Source organism: Oxyura jamaicensis, chromosome 3, assembly GCF_011077185.1.
Source record: "Oxyura jamaicensis isolate SHBP4307 breed ruddy duck chromosome 3, BPBGC_Ojam_1.0, whole genome shotgun sequence".
Classification (NCBI taxonomy): domain Eukaryota; kingdom Metazoa; phylum Chordata; class Aves; order Anseriformes; family Anatidae; genus Oxyura; species Oxyura jamaicensis.
Window position 1 is genome coordinate 30,647,075 of NC_048895.1, and position 17,922 is coordinate 30,664,996.

At 36.3% G+C, this 17,922-nt stretch overlaps 1 long non-coding RNA gene across 4 annotated transcripts in view; it reads left to right on the forward strand.

Annotated features, from left to right (window-relative positions):
* Window positions 1–17,591, forward strand: part of LOC118165238 — a 30,526-nt gene extending 12,935 nt beyond the window's left edge. The window contains exons 2-6 of one of the 4 annotated variants that reach the window (XR_004749937.1): window positions 1,765–1,852; window positions 3,607–3,719; window positions 14,171–14,305; window positions 14,705–15,385; window positions 17,428–17,591. This is a non-coding gene — a long non-coding RNA (uncharacterized LOC118165238). The remainder of the gene's footprint in view (window positions 1–1,764; window positions 1,853–3,606; window positions 3,720–14,170; window positions 14,306–14,704; window positions 15,386–17,427) is intronic. The other 3 variants (XR_004749934.1, XR_004749936.1, XR_004749935.1) reach the window with 3 other exon arrangements.
* Window positions 17,592–17,922: the final 331 nt, after the last annotated feature.

Below are 17,922 nucleotides of genomic sequence, written 5' to 3' on the forward strand. Positions count from 1 at the left end.
TTGCTTATTAACTACACCAGCATTAGCTATTAAAATATGTACATGTATATATACATGCATATATGTATATATTACATGTATTGTATTTGCCAATATATGTTTGAGTTCTCATTAACAAAAATATTCTTGTGGAAGATTCTCTGAAGCATATTTTTCATGCACAATTATTAATAATCACAGTTGTCAAGAATTAGATATGCACAGATTGCAAATGGAAAGGAAATATTAGATGAAAAATGAAATATACAGTAGAATTGAAGCATAACTATTTTTTCTCCTTAAATAATAATAAAAAAAAATTACGGAGTGAAAAACTGAGCTATTAAGCTTACTTAAAAGATGGCTTTGTTGGTTTAATTATACTGTAGTTATTTTATAAATATGTTTCAAAGGAAGCTTGCCATATTGAATGTCAATGAAGCCTGTAAAGAAAAGACTTACAAAAGCTAATGCATACCAAATACCAAATTTTAGTCATTAGCATTCCTATTTATTACAAACTAAAGGAACCTATTAACAGACAAGAATTTCTATTTAGCTAGCATTACATGTTTAGCCATTAAAATAAAAAAAGGACAAAAAAAATGACCTCCCCCCCACTTAGAACTATATGTTCTTTCTACTTGGAAAGACAAAAAAAATCACAAAACACAAAACAAACAAACAAATGACAACAACCCTCATAACAGAAAATATGATTCTTTTGTATTACTGTCTGTACACAACCAAATTTTGCACAGCTTTATTTAGGTAAAAGTTTCACTCATTCCAAAGGAAAAGATCTGTCCGAGTAAGAGTTTCAAATATTTTGTGCATACCTTAGCAGCTGCATTTCAGGGACAGTAAATTTGATTACAGTAAAATGTTGGTTGGCTTTGGGCTTATACAGGCCTACAGGATCAAGCCTGGAGGCTGGAGGCCCCAGTCCAAAGCCATTGGGTGCTTTTCTATTGCATTCAGTAGTTTGCATCAAGTCTGGGGTGTGGATAGCAGCATTCATGCCTAGGATGAGGAAGGAAGGACTAAAGGACTACACCATTCATTAGGTTAGGCAGATTTCTAACCAGAAGTTTCTTTTCTTTTCTAAGTCGGCATATTTATTCACGTGCTGCCTGTTTATTCAATCATATCCTCACAGCATAGAATGCATACTTTTCAAATATCCTTTAATAAACTATACTTTTGAAGATGAAAGTGTGTGTATGCAATACATCTTGGAGGTTCTTAAAAGCATTAACCATGTTATTGCATAACTTGTATTAAATTTCACATACAAATGTTAAAGAAGCTTTCTTGTATTTTTGACTGAACTGCACACTTTTAAGTAAAAGGAGGAGCTTTTGGAGACTCTTATATTTATGACAAGGTAAAAAACGGATATATCTTTTCCCCTTTGTTGCATCTGACACTGTCTATGTCTTCTCAGCTTGTGAGTATCACTCCCTGAGACTCTCTTGTGTCTATTCAAATTGACAGAGAAATTCAAAACAAGACCAGAGGAGCAGCACAACCGCTACAGAGCTTCGGTATGATGGATGCTGTCAAATATCTGTTATGCCTCAAACATTACTTCAGTTTCGAAGAATTGGGGGGGAGGGTGGCGGGAAGCAGTTTGAGAAAGTTCATGCAGTGCTGAACACAATCCAATGGTTTAATCTTTGTTTTCTGATTTTCATTGTTCATTTATAAAACAGGCTTTACATTTAATTTAATAAAAGGTTCAGCTTTACTAATAGGGATCATGTTTGATTTTGATTTTGCAAGAACAGAGTGAAGATTTACAAAGAAAATTCACTGTATAAACATCTTGCCCAAGAAAGGGAAGTTCATCCTTATTCCATCTACAGGATCTGTAAGTACAATAAATTTATTCTGTTCATAGAATTAAAGTCCCAGGCTTTAGGCTGTCATTGTAGTACTGGATGCTTATAGCTTTTACATGAACATTAAACTTCATGAAGAAGTTTAATGGAAATTGTTCTACAATCATTATATCTTAATGTGTATGAAATATTTTGAATAAAGGAATCCCTGTGTGACCCCATTTAAATGATCCATGTTGCAGCTTTTTACTAATGAAAACAAAACTGATCTGAAATTTGCATGAGTATGGTCTCTGGGGATAGCATTCACAATGAAATCAGAATGATGCAGTCTGTCTCTGTTTTTACTAAAATGAATTAGAATTTAGGAGGAAGAGTCTCATGGAAAATTAAATACAAAAGTAGAGTTTCTGAAATTTTAAGAACTCTCACTTTTCCTTGGAGACATTTTCTGAGTCAAAGATCTTCACTTTACCTTATTATCAAGAAGAGCAGTGGTTTGAGAGGCTGCAAACAGACAAACATTAAAAATAAGCCTGAAAGAGTCTTTGTGTTGTCTCTCAAACACTGAAGCATTCACAGTGAGAGTTTCTTCCATGTCAACATATCTAAAACCAAAATGAAGCTCATCCATCCACAAATCAGATACTCCTGGAAAGACAGAAGACATCCCAAAGGTCTTTTGCTTACACCTAGGTAGCATGCTAGATAGATACCAATGGAAGTTTTCCAACAGATAAGCTTTTGTTGTGAAAAATGTATCTGCCTAGCGAACTCAAACTGATCTAACTCAAAGTCCTCTTGCTAGAATGGAAAACACATTTAAAGGAGAAATAATAATGCAATATACTGAATCTCAAATGAAGTTCAGGTGAAAAATAAAAAAAAATAAAAGCAGCCCTATGGAAGAAAAAGTGGTGTGATGAATCATTCCTTTGTTCAAACAGTCCCTTTAATACAAAGCAGAATACAAGTGTTTGAACAAAAATGCTTAAATCACAGTGTTCTCAGCAATGCTTTCTCTTTTTCACTTTAAACCATCTGTAGTCTTTTGTAGCCATATACTGTATGAGACAGAGCAATTTTGAAAAGATTCATCTATCAAGTTTAACAACTTTCTGGTGTAACTTCAGAGAGGTTTATTGCTTATTCATGTGGAAGTGAGTACACCCAACTTGTTTTGCCTGGTTTTGCTACTTTTGCTGGGTTGCAAGGCTGTTCTGGTAGCTGCAAATGGCTCCTCAAGTGACATTTGCTGACATTCAGTGGTGTATATTTATCAGTATTCTTCACTTCACTTCTATACATGTAATCCATTTTATTTTGTTCTTCATAGCAGCCTCCTTTTCACTGTCCATGCCCTGAAAATGATAAATGGCAAAGTGGCATATTTCCCTAGCTGCACTAAAATGTCACTGTGAAAAATCTTTAATGGACTAAGTGTAGCTTTCAGGTTATAACTTGTCAAGTTACAGAGAAATTCTAGAGTTCCTCCTTAATCCACAGTTCTTTGGAACCACAACACTGCAGGCAGAGACTAATTATAAGTTACACCAGTCAGAGCAGGACAAAAATAAATGAAGTAGAAACCATTTGATTAAGACTAATTTTATACTTTCTTTCTGTCTTTGTGCTTTTTTACCTGATTTCCTCTATTTAGGCTAATGTTATATGCGCCTTATTATTTACGTATTAATATGTGTATATGTTGAGTTCTATGTTATTTTAAAGACTTTGCTTATAACTGTAACACTGACTATATTTATACTATTTCTACATCTAGGGGTGCCAAGAGAAACAGGAACCCCTTCATGCTGGCCAAAGTAATGATATACATTAAGAAACAGTCTCTGATGGCACCTGTGATTAAAATGAACAGTAACTGAAAATTGATAGGTGAGAGGAAATACTATTAGTACCCTCTTTCAGATTAGATTCGAAAATGGGGAAAGAATGACTGACTTAGACTTTAAGGCAGACTCAAAAATACAATGTGCCTGCCCCAGAGTCCAGGCTCTGGAAGACTATCCCACTTTCATGTTTCTATTTCTTTTTAAGTAGACCACTATCATCTTTTCCAACATAAATCTCAAAACCACAAATATATGTGCAAGAGAAAACAGTTTCTGAAAACAGTCACTCCAAATCTGACTGCAGATGCTCCTTTTGAGTCACTTTTCCTTATTTTTCGTTGACTTTACAATGAAGAAATAACTTAGTTCTTGGAACTAGACAGGTTTAAAAAGAAACGTACTTCCCCCTATTATCTTTAAGCATCACCCTCAGATTTTGCTCATTTGAGAGCTAGAGAGTGCAAAAGGAATAAAATGCTAGAGCAAGAAGAGCATACAGTTTGAAGTGAATGGTACATTTTATCTGAGCATTTTTTTTTTTGAAGGCCGAGGAGCACAGCACCAGTTTTCTCTGTTGCTCGTGTGTCAGTGTTGTTTTCTTTATCAATGAGGACAAAAGGTCATAAATCTTGGAGTGCCATGCAGCATAAAATACTTACTTGGCTTCTTACCAAGAGCCAGTGTGCGAGTGCTTAAGGTTAGAATTTGCCTTCCTCTTCTCCCATTCTCTATAACAACATCTACCCTATTAAAAATGTACTGTTCCAATGTTCCAAGGCCTATGCACTCTTATAAACATACCAGCTCCATAGGACCCATATTTAACCTTTAGGAGTTAGGATCAGATACTTTGCGATGAGACTTTAAATCATTATACCTACAAAATATACCCACTGAGGAAAAAAAATCTTTTTTGACTAATATTAAAATCATGTCATTATTAAGAAAAAGTGTGTTGCTTGTTCATCAGCTGTTTCAATAAACACTATCAAGACTAAATTACTGAGTAAGCTTAGATCACCCAGTATGTATCAATGGAGCAGAGTTCAGATCTCACTTCAGAGGCAAAATTACAGGAAAAGAAACATCTTCTGCTAGAATAGACAATACCTATAACAGGAGGAAGGTTTTTGCATACAAAAGAGAACTTGTGTCTGCAAGACTTTTTCTTCCCCTAGTTAAAACAATTGGCCTAAAAGAAAATACTGCCTCCCTGCAATTCTTATCCAATCCTTAGACCATCAGAGCTACAACAGCTGTAGTATTACCATACTTTTTCCTGCAGGTGTGGGTAAAATAAGGGTTTCAAGATGAAATCTCATCATCCCTTTGGGACTTGCACTGATATTTAACTGCAGTTGATGCTTCCCCAAACATCAGAGGAGGCTCTGTACTTGGACCTATAGCTTTACAGGCTTTCCCATAACACTATCTCTAGAAGACAAAGAACCCTTCTTCAGTTCACTCTGCAGCCCTCAGAAGTTAGTTAATCCTGAGTTAAGTTTACTAAATTTTTATAGTGAAAGCTAGATGAGCATGTTCTGCTACCACTTGAGCATCTGAGGAGCTCTAAAGACCCTTGAGACCCAATCCTGCCTTCAAGACTCTTTCTCCCCACTAACAGGAGTGTAATTCAGCCACTGACTGGGGTCAGGACACAGCTCTGAGAGGTTATCTTCTACTGTTTTGTCCCTGCCTGCTCTGTATGTGTGGGGTCAGTCCAACCTCCATTTTACATTTCAGAGACACTCTGAAAGGGTCTGAGGAAGCAAATCAACATCTAGCATTCATGAAGAAGTTGCCAGGTTTGCACTCTTTTTATAGCATGATGTTGTAAGGACTTCAGCTGTTCTCAACCATTTATTTATTTTGATGGTTTATGGCCTTTCAAACCATCTTCTGTGTGCCTAAATGCCAAAGGAGGTGGTTCAGTTTCACAAAAAGACGGAAAAAAATGGGAATAAATTAGTTTATCAGAAGGCTTATTTACAAGAAACATTTCTGCTTATGGCTTATTTCCCATAGAGGACATGATTTATCCTGATGTTTGACACATATGAAGATACAACCCCTCTTCTCTGCTAGCATCAAAAATGGAAGGTGTATTCCAAGATCTACAGTTTGAGTTGAATGCAGTTTGTCAGATGCTTTAGATTAAGCAACCTATCATTACTTGGATCAAACTGGATATCATACTATGCTTTTTATCATCCTTTTTATTCTTGTATGTATATATAACAGTTCACCTGAAAAAAAAAAAAAAAAAAGTCATCAAAAAAAAAAACATTGAAACAAAAACAGCACACATCTTCTTCCTGCTGCTGTGGTCCACTTGATAATAACATACAAGTACTTCTTTCTAAACAATATTTCAGAAAGGGTCAGAGCTGCAACAGAAAATGAAAGATTCAGTCTGGTCTTTACAAGAACACTTGCCTGGGGCCTAATTTTACTCTATTTCAATGACAACAAAGCTAAGACATCAACAGAACATAGTCCAGAACAATTTCACAATTGAATGTGGGTAGTGTTCTGGGTGAACATTTAAGGGTGTTGCAGCCCCTTTTCTGCCCCCTTCCTAGGTCAGATGCTAAACCATGGCCAGCCCTCTGCTCCGCTCCCTACGCACATTATAGGTGCAACTACCTCTGTGTAAATCTCTTTGTGGATCTAGGTTTTAGTGTTTTTGAAAATCCCACCCACATAGGACACCCGTAGGTCAAATGAAAAATTGCATAAGCTATTAACTAAAGCTATAGCTTATAAAAGTTATCCACAAGAAAGGTACACAGGTTAGTGCTGCTCCAGGGCATCCTTAAATCACACTTCAGCAAGTTATAAAGTTATCTTTGGAGAGCAATCATACCAAGTTGTCAGCCCTATAAGATGGATTTGTGTGTCTTTGACACATCAGTTGTCATCTTTACCACTTCATTGCAGTTATGATATTTCAGAAAGAGGTAACCACTGCTGTTCCACTGCCTGCAAATCCACATAACTTTCCTTTGTAAACAATTCTTCAGTGCTTATGCTGGGTATTTCCCCACCACAGGACAGCATCTCTGAATTCATCTATGTGTTTGCTTAACTCACAGGTCAGTGCTTGTTTGTCTCAAATTTTTCTTTTTAATCTCAATTTATGAAGCAGAAGGATTCATGGGCAAACATTTTGTCTACAACAGACTCTGTAGTTCATTCTTTTTAAACTACTCATACTATTTAAAAGAAACAAATTTGTTTGTTTGTTTCTGAAGAAGTAATACAGGTCATCATCCTGAACTGGAAAATTTACTGTTTTCATAGAGAAGGAACATAATCTAATGTTCTTGTTGGTAATCTATATTGTTTATATATTTTATTGAGATTTCTTCAAGGGTTTGACTCATTTCTCCATATATTCTCCTAGAATGCTGTTTTGCAGTTTTGAAAAATTATTTGCTCTGACTGTACTATTAGAGTGGAAACTCATGGAGTAAGCTTAAGCAAAGTTAGCTCCCAGAGAAAGACATCTTAATCTTACTGAAATGTGAGCGCAGTGGCAATGCCAAAGACAGACATCAGCTTGTGCCTTGATTACACTACAACGAACTCAGCGCAATTCCAGTGCCTGAACTCTAAGCACAGGTTCTCAGTCATGTGCATACTTTGTTACTATTCCCTTTGGTTTACATGTCCCTTTGCCCACATTGGCCTACTGCAGTCTCCTTCCTCATGTTTCATAGAATCACAGAATGGTCTGTGTTGAAGGGGATCTTAAAGATCATCTGATTCCAAACCCCTGCCATGGCAGGGACACCTCCCACCAGACCAGGCTGCCCAAAGCCCCATCCAGCCTGGCCTTGAATGCTTCCAGGGATGGGGCATCCACAGGTTCTCTGGGCAATCTGTGCCAGTGCCTCACCACCCTCATAGTAAAGAATTTATTTCTAATACCTAATCTAAACTTATCCTCTTTTAGTTTAAAGCCATTCCCCTTTGTCCTATTGCTACACCCCCTGTCCTATTGCTACAGCCCCTCCCCTGCTTTCCTGTAGGCCCCCTTTAGGTATAATAGGTCCATATCCTTCTTTTGTTGGGAGCCCCAGAGATGAATGCAGTACTTCAGGTGTCCCAGGTTTGGGACAGCTTGTTTTTAATAATCATCAGATCTCCAGTATTCCATCTTTAGTTCTCCTCAGATATTTGGTCATGATTTACTCTGAACTTGTCTGTCTCCTTTAGACTATATATATTTCACAAAAGAAGATATGTCTAATCTCCCAGTTAAAAGTTTGTGAGGTTCGAAGTAGAACCAAGTGAGATCAAGTAAACCCACTCCATAAAACATCCCAGGATTTCATTGTTGCTCCAGTTCTTTCTTGTAGCAAACCCAGTGCTTTTAGAATGTTTCACAAAACAAACCAGCACCAAAAAGGAGAAAAAAAAAGGGAGAGAGAGAGAGAGAGAGACAACACACCATCTCACCTAGCATACACGTTACTCATTTTCAAATTCCTGACTTGTTGTCTCTCCAGTTAGAGATGACTGTGTCAATTCACTCACAGACTGATAGTTATCCTAGGGCAAGCTGCACTCCACAGTTCCTGCTACAGATGATCTAATTCCTATAAAAACATATTATTCAGAGTTATTTGAATTTGCATCCCCTCATATTGGGTAAGCATCATCACTACTGCACTGCAGATCTACACTTAAACCAAGCTGCATTTTCCAATGAAAATTCATTTCATTGAAAAATTCCCAATCAGCTCTAATTTGAAAACTCCAGCTGAGCTCCTGCTGTGAGACACATATCGTAAGAGACAGATCTTGCTGTGAAGGGCTGGCGGGTTGGAGAGAGGAAGGCTGAGAAGAAAAGCACAATAGAAAGGTGAAATGACTTCCTCAGAATCATGCAATGGGTCAGTGGCAGTTTTAGATCTTTCCAGTGCCAACCACAGCCCATGCTTACCCTTCACATCCCAAGCTTACAGAAAGGCTACACTTTCCCCTGGCCATCTTTTCATTAACTAGATTATTCATGCATGTAGGGCATGCATGGGTGCACAGGTTCAGCAATTTTGAACCTTACTGCTTATGAGGCTTCATGTACATACACAGTACCATCAAAAACTTTGAGGTAGCAGATAACAAGGATGTCATGGCAAAATGCTAAAAAGGCAGTCCCTGGTGCACTGGAGCAATCAAGGGACAAGGCAAAATCAAGTATTGCTCAAACTAAAGTGTGTCAGCTGCTCTGAGCAAGGTAAGAATTATCACTCATGTTTCACAGTAAGGAAAATCTTGTATGAACTGACACAACTGAGCCTATTATCTAATTCCTTATTTAAAATCTAGCTTTTTCCTTCAGAAGCTTTCCTATATCCCTAAGACTGTTGGTTTTTATTCTAAGAGCAATCCTTTGGTCTTCTAATCTTGCACTGATTAGTAAGAACAGAGTAGAGACAACTTACCATATTTTACTTTTAGTGTAACAGTGTATTTTGTATATTTTTCCCAAGAGCTTTCTGAAACTAAAATTTCTTTTTGAGGACAGCTGCTTCATGCCCCTGAGGAAAAAGATGCTTATGGCAAGGCTGAGGTTAATGATTTTAATTTACAGTTTTTGTGGGAATATCATTTTGCTACTGCAGAAATCTCTCTCCATTGTTTTAAAAAAGCAAAGATACTTAAATAAGACTTTACATTTTATTACTCCAAAACACATTTAATTTTGTTTGACTAGATCATGTCAGTATGTTAATAAAATAATTGTTATTCAAAACATGTTTTGTGAATTTGAATAGCAAAGTGAAGTTTATATATTTAATCAAATCTATTCAGTAATTCCAGTGGAAGATGCAGAAGTGTTTTCCATCAATATTTCCTTGACTTTTGAAATGAATATATGTGGCTCAAGTTCTCATTCTTGTGGATCCATTTTATGTCAATATCCAAGCATTTGATTTTTTTTTTTTTGTCTGAATATTTGTGAAAGTCAAAAACAAATAAGCATACAAACAACAACAACAAAAAGCAACACAAGGTCACATAGGCATTTCTTCTTGCTAGAAGACTTTTTGCAGATATCTGATCAAGGAGAGAAAAAGTTTTACAGCTTATCAAGACACGAGTTTTAAGGTGCCTCATAAGACCAGTCATAATTTCCAGAACCTTGTAGTATTTTCTCAGGAATATTTGGATGTATTCAGAAATGGCAGCCCATTCTGATCTTTACCCCTTATGCAACACTTGTTCCTTTCTTCTGCATTAGATCATGACTTAAGACTTGTTTGGTTCCTTTGGAGAGTTTCATAAGGAAAAAAAGATATATGAAATATAAAATAAATTTTTAAAAAATGTAAAAAGCTTATCCACAGTGCTATGGTTAAAAACCTACCTGGTTTGAAAACCTGATAGGAAACTGTGATGTGAGAAATGACCCTGAACTGTGAATACGGAGGCATGGAAAGGCTGTGGGACACCATGATATGAACAAGAACAGGAGCTCTGGGGAGCGGTGGAGATGATGAGGGGACACTTGGAGAGCCAGAACAGAGACAGTATTTGAAATGAAAGGAGCTGAGGAAGCTCTGTGGGGAGAACACAGGAACAAACAAGCAATTGCAAAGAGCCTGTAAGACCAAGCAGGAATTAAAAGAGCATGCAAGGCTTCTTGTTGCTTCTAACCCAGATAATTATCCAGATACCATTCTGAGAAGATGCTCAAGGGGAATATGTAGAGTGTAGTTTGTATTCTTTCTGTATATTTTTCACTAATCTCTACACATTTTCTTTAAGTAACTTTCTCCAGTAGTTGCTGCTCAGGGATGTGGAATAGTTTTATTACAGCTAATAGTAGAAAAAGTAATCGCAAAGAAAATGTATCATCTGCCAAGAGGCACAGCGTTTTGTTAGATTTGCTCAGATGATCTTACCTGGAAATCTCATTTGAAATAAGACATTCTCCTTTTCAGTAATTTGGCTCCTGTTAGATAGTTATAGAAGTAGGAATATGATAATTTTACTCTTAAGAATTCTGTCCTTGCAAAATGTAATCAAACAGCTTCACCATATTTAAAAAATGCTGTAGAATTGATGATGGAAGCATGATATTCCCACTATGACATATTGATCATAAAATACACACATTTAATACAGATATCACCATTCCCAGTATATTTATTTCCAGCCTCTACAGTATGTTCACAGTATCTCATGTAGCTTGTCTGCTCTGAAAAGTCCATGGGCAAAGATACATGGGTACATTTTTTTTTTTTTTTTTTTTTTTTTCAGGGGAAAGTGACAGCAGAAAAAAGCCTGTTCTCCCTACCAAGCAGCAAAGCAGCAGTACACAGCCAGAACTGGTAGCCCTTGTGCTCTAAATCCACATCAATTCAACTAAGGCCAAACACTTGTGAATACTAAATTCACAGTAGTGTAACTGAGAGTAGAAATGGGCCTTTCTTTTTGAACTCCCTGTAGTCTGAACCGAAAAAAAAATAGCAGCAGGGTTTAACCTTTAAACTTTTCACTGACCTTTAAACAGTACTTTGGATTATATCTGCCCTTGTTAATCTAAAGCCACTTGCAAACATATCTGGCATTCCTTTTTTTTTTTTTTTTAAAAAAAAGTTTACCTTACACACATTATAGAACAGGTTAACAATTTACAAGTTTGGCTCATGTTCATTGTGTCTTTACCACCTTTTCAAGTGATGTTCATCTTTGCAAACAATTTTGATATAATTAACAACAATACCGGCATCTCTTTGTGTCAAAGTGCATTACTTAGGTGATTGCCATATGTCAGATCTAAACTCTCTGAAGTACAAACCCAGGCATAGATTGAAACTTCAGATTTTGCACAAGTCCTCTGATAATGTAGAGCCCTATGAGAAAAAGGTATTTTAGTACCAGTTTCTGGGTGAGTAGGTCTTCCACCAACATCACTAGTTAATCAAACCATTATTTTCTCTTCTTCAGCTTTTTTTTTTTTTTCCACTATTCACATCACTGCTTTGCATACACTCTCTCATATATCTTCCACATACATATCTTCAGTTTGATCTATTCTGTCTAAACTAGAGGTGCAAATGACATAAAATGAACCAACAATTTCTCTTGGACAACATTTCCCTGCTCAGGTACTTGGAAGAGTTTAATTAACACTAGAAACACCAATTGTTTGGTATAAATAAAATAGTCTAAAATTGATGATTGGCATTTCCCCTTTTGGTTCACACAATAATTGCAAAGTATCTTGCCATTCACATGGAAATCTGTCTTCTAAGTGCATCTATCCTTAATGGAAGGACGTATATTTTTAAGAACTATACCATATTTTATGTTCATCATTTGGATCAAGAATTTTCCTGCTGGCATGTTACAGCAACACAGAGACACTCATGCACCACCCCTCACATTAAAGCTACCCTCCTGGTACAAAAGTACTGGATTTAAGAATAATCACAATTTTTTTTTTAAAAATTTTTTTTCATCGAAATATCAAATTCTGGAAATCACTGACAGAGCCAAACACAACAGAAGCAGTCAGGTTGAGTCAGTGTGAGAAAATTAAATGTCTGGGATTTGTTTCCCTGCATAGTTTTGGCAGGACCTAGTATATAGACATTCTCATAGGCTTCTAAAGAAATAGAGGGTTCAAAAGCAGAGAGCAGACACTGAAAAGTCTTGTGATGAGGCTGGTGAAAAGCATCTGTATTTCAATTTGGATACTTATTTATTTAATAATTTGGACAGTGCTGTACTTTTTTTTTTTTTTTTTTTTTTTTTTAAAAAAAAAACATCTCCTCATCTCCTGCTGTTCCTTGTTGGAGAATGACTAAATCTCTCAAGTAGGGTCAAATCTGTAAAAATTGTCAGTTGTTTAAGATAGGTTACTCAGTGAATAAATGAATTACTGTACTGAAGTCCTTTATTGCATATTCCTGTGGCACTGCTTTAGTCAAATATCAAGAACATAAACATTTAACAATATTATTTTAAATTCAAAATGCCTTGAAAGGACTGAGATTGAATTTGCAAATATAATCGAGAATAAAACACGTGCCTTGGATTACATGTCACTCTTTGGGATGTTTTGACATAACACATTTAGGAAATACTTTCCCAGAACTGAAATGATTAAAATAGATTTCAGTTATCTATGGCTTGAAACAGTCAGTCCAGTTCTTGTTTAATTTCTTCTCTGCATCACAGTAAGCATTAGCTGACACACTCACTTTTATATAAGCGTGGAGGCCAGCTGCTTAAAGCTAAAGTGCTATTGTGTTACTTGTGTGAGTAATCCTATTAGCAGCATGGGAATATAGGCATAGATAAATTGTAGAATGGTCAGAAGTGAGAAAATAACCTAACTTCCTTCTCATTTCTAAATACAATCCATGCAGCTATTTTAGGCAGACCTCTTGCATGATGGTACCAACATCTTCAAAGCCTCCATCCACTTATGTCCTCTCACAGGTACCAAAATTACACCATCTTTTCCAAATGTATTCAGACAAGCACACTCAAAAAATTATTGGATGCATACTAAAATCTATTTGAAAATCCTCCCTCTTTGTTTCCAAAATACTGGTGATGAATAAACTAATATAAAGGTACACAAGAAGATGCTTGTCTCTGTATCCAGGATCCAAAAGTAGTTGTTAAAGAAATTCAATATAAATTAGGACCACAAAGCATGGTTCCCCCAAAGTAACTATGGTCATAATGGAAAACACACATTAAAAATTAGTATTAAATCAACTTTATTAAACTTATATAAAATATTTATATTAAATTTATTACTAAATTTACTGCTTAATGTTAATTTTCAGTATTACATGTAGTGTTAAGTTAAAAAAAAAGGATTTGATCCAAGTAGCCAAATCTTAGCACTGAGCTATGTGCTCAGATTTGCCACTGATGTTTGTGAAAAGTGCAGACATCCAAAAATGGCGGTTCTGGGTTTACAGACAAAATGCTGCAAGGCAAAAACCACTAACTTATCCATTATCCACCAGGCAGGTAAGACTGCCTGTTAATAGTAGAAGTTTCACTTTCTCAGAAGAGTATGGTTATGTTGCTGACCAAAGAATCTGCCTGTTCATCTAGGCAAGGCAAATACCAGAAACAAGATTATCGCTTTTTGCAATGTGCTTGTTCTTACTGCTTCATGGGATGATTGAGCAGACAGTGAGGGACAGTGACAGAACATTGATCAAGAACATGTTGTTTCATGCTCTGTGACAAACTTGATATAATAGGGATGGGACCGAGAGAAGAAATTTGGTAGTTGCAGTTATGAAATTCGGAGCCTGGTTATATACCCTGATGATGACATTGCTGTGTTGCCACTTGGCAATGATTATATTTTTACCTTGCTAATTAATGATTATGGATGGTTCAATATTACATGAAGTTGCACCCTATCCACCCTATCTGAAATTAAAATGAGCACTGACATGTCAAGGAGTCAGCTAAAAGCTGTTTTGATTCCTCTCTCCTTAGTTCTGGATCTCACTGTTGATTTGTTACCATCTTAGCTTCATCAGGTGAAAGAATAAGATGGTCAAAATCAGGAGCTCCTTCACACTGCAACCTGGGACTGGTGCCAGCTGCACAAGATAACAGACAAGAAATTAGGTAAGGACAGAAATACATTAAGACAATATGAGAAGCAGAAAACTTAACCTTTGTTAGATTAAAACTTGGGAAAATAGATGCTATTCTCTAACTATGTAGATATTCACAAATACTAGAAATCTGTGAGGTGGGATGACATTCCCCTTTTTACCTTCTAGCTTAATTTAAATTAAAGATGCCCCTAAAACACCTGTTATAGTCAAAAGAAGGCCTTCTAATGACTCTACTGAGATCAAGATTATACTTTCTTTAGCTAATAAGAGAACACATTTCACCACTTGGTGGAAAACTGGAAGTTAAGCTGTGCTGAAATATTTTCTGTATAAAAACCTAATCACATTTTGCATCACAAAGTAGAGGCTCCTCACATCCTCTTGCAATCTTAGCACTTTTGCTGAGAAAAGAGTAGTATTATGGACCAGATCCACCAAGAAATTCAGGTGCTGAAGTATTGATGCATTGTGCATTTGAAAGCTTTGTGTGGGAAAATAAATTAGAGCCTGAAAAACTCATAACTCAGGTAAAGTCCAGTGACACCTTTGCAGGTGAGTATGCTGGGGTGAAGAACACCATTACCAAATTTTGTCAGAAAGCAATACTTGCTAGAGTTTTTATGTTGACCCTGAACTGAGAAGCGTGGTCTGAGAACAGCATTTTGGTACCAGCTACCCAGGTAAGACAGATTGACTGCTATCCTCTATGTAGGCCATGGTGGGAGGGAGGCCTGAGGAAGGAAGAGAGGAAGGAAAAGAACTGTCCTGCTCTGCCCTGGCAAGCAAGAGATCTTCTCCATCTGTATGGTAGCAAGTAAACTGGGAATAGTCAGGTTAAAATTGAGGAGCTTTATCATACTTAAATCTCTGGTACACCTTCATTTTTATGTCCACTTCTGCATGGATGAAGAACATAAGGTATGCTGTACAAAAGACAGATACCAATAATGCTGAGGTTTGGTAACCAGTTTGTCTTCTCCTATGCTCTTCTGAAAAAGAATAAAGAAAAGGAAAATCAAGAATAAGACCCACAATTTAAGAGTGATAGGAGACTTGACTTCATCCACTTATAAACACTGAAATCCAGGTACATCCACTTTTAAACATTGAAATCCAAGTACATTCCAGGAAAAAGGCTTCAGGAAACACTATTCAATACATAAAAACTTACGCAAGTAAATTTCAGATGTGGAATCTTAAAGCTTGGAATTTAAAACTGCAAAGTGCACAGAAATAAAGCCCTTATGGAGATACCAAAGTGTCTAATTCATTATTATTTCAGAAAAAAAATATTAAAAAATAATTTCTTAACATTAAAGTGCAATCAAGCACTGAAGAAATTATTTAAACTTTCCATAGGAAAAAAAAAAAAAAAAACACCACACCACACACTCTAAAATGCTGCGAGGGTATTGATGGCTATTAAATATTTACTTTTCTCTCTAGCTCACACTAGAAAGAGTAATTTGTATTTGGCAGAAACTGGCTGCAATTACATTAGTCAATCCAAAAGCCCAACTTGCTCATACAAAATGCAAACAAATTAGTTAAAATGGTCTAATTAGCAGACTGTAAAAATGCAAAGCGAGGCTGGCATAAAAATGTGTGCTAGACAAGTATACTTTTACAAAATAAACAGAAAGGTAAATATGAAATAGTCTAATAAATCCTAACCAAAGGACCAAAGAGCAAAATGACATTTAGGGATTGCATACTCTAAAGAAAAGTTTTTATGGATTGTTAAACATTTTCTTGCAACCCACATTAGGTCATGAAAATATGATTACTACCATAGCTGAAGTTCTACTGGGATTTCTGTTCAGTGCTGTGGAGCTGCGTGAGGCCAGGTTATATATATACATTCATTTCTTGTGGGTATGCACATAAACGTTACTCCTAGTGAAGTTAATTGGAGTGCAAAGTAGGCAAGGTAGTGCAAAGAAGGCAAAGAATATAGAATGTGGCTTATGGAAGTACAAGCCATTTCTTAACATGTCATGTATATAATTTTCTTTCTAAAATTAAAATAAATATCTAGAAGTAAATGAAAATGTGGAAACAGTTAAGGTAAATGATAATACGCCTTTGTTCTAACAGGAAGTATGAACTATGTGCATTGTGTATGAGGACTCAGCTTATTGGTTAAGAAGAGCCACTACAATAACTGTATTGTTAACATCATTATTATATCAGACCAAAAAGGGCTTTAGTGTTTCTTGTTTCAAAACATTGTTGCAATTTCTTAATCTGTGGGTTTTTAACTCCCTATTTTATATACTATAGATATAATAGCCTATTATGATTTGCAGGCTATCATATAAAAGAAGCTATTGTGGGGTGTTTGTCTGAATTTGTCTCCATACTCTTCTCACCTCACTGCATGTTCTTCTGTCCTTCAAAATGTCTAGCTGTCTGGAGTCACATTCTTTCTTCTTGTCACCTGACAGATGGCAGAAGGTGAATGGCTTTGGCAAAATTAATTAAGGATGTTTTGAAGAAAAAATAACCATGAACACCCTCCAGCAAAAGTATGATGTTATTTGGCACAAAGAACCTTTGTGTGTAAGCATTGCAACAGCAGAAACATCCTGAATATGTTGAAGAAGTCACCCAATAGGAAACAATCATTGGCAAAAGGAGAACAGCATGGCCACAAGGTGTGGTCATTATCATAGTTATGACTTGTAACACATAACAGCTGATTCATTTAATTATTTTCACTGAAATAGTTGATTGTGGCAGCTTTGCTCCACCATGCTGTCCCCCAGTTCTGCTAACTGCTTCTTTGTGCTGAATATGTTCAGTCCACCCCTCTTACTGACAGAGAGTATTAATTTGATGGAAGAATATTTCACTCTGCAAAAAATCCCTATTGATTTCAGTGCCATTGAAGATATTTGTGAATGTAAGAAGGAGATACCTGGAAAATATGGATGATTCACTGTGAAGATTAAAGAATTAGGTCCTGTTATCTGTTGTTTGACTTGGTGCTTGACAAATTACTTTGAGAACGGTGAAAATAATAAACCACGTGACAAAAATTATTATTTCCTCCACTTTCTGATCTATCACCACATATTCACACCTCAAAAAATATTCTCTTTGCTGGGAATCTTGAATCCCACACAGCTCCCTGATGATGATTGGATAAACCAAATATCCTGCATACGTGAGGAAGAAAAGGAATTACTAGTATCAAAAAAAGCTGGTTAAGAGAATCTAGGTTTGAGGTATGATGAAAGAAGTCCCACCATGTGGGAAAGAAGTTCTACCATTGTGTCCCACTATGACTCGCTCCAACTCTTCTAAGATCATACCAACACATCTAAAGTACTGTGGTTGCTCCTTTGCCGGATTTACAGGACCAGAGAGCAAAATTCAACACAGATCTCCAAGCTAGTCATTTCAGCATTATGTCCCGTGTTTTGCAGTTTCTTCTACAGGCAGCCTCAGCAAACCCAGGGAATTAATCAACTTCCTTCTTGATGCTCAGGTTTTTCCATTCTTCTCTGTAACTGTTTACAGCCCTTGTTATTCTATTGTTTATCAGTAAACCAGCCTCATACACAAGTCAATCTGCTTTCACAGAAAACTTGATTCCAAATCTACTTGCTCCAGGGTAGA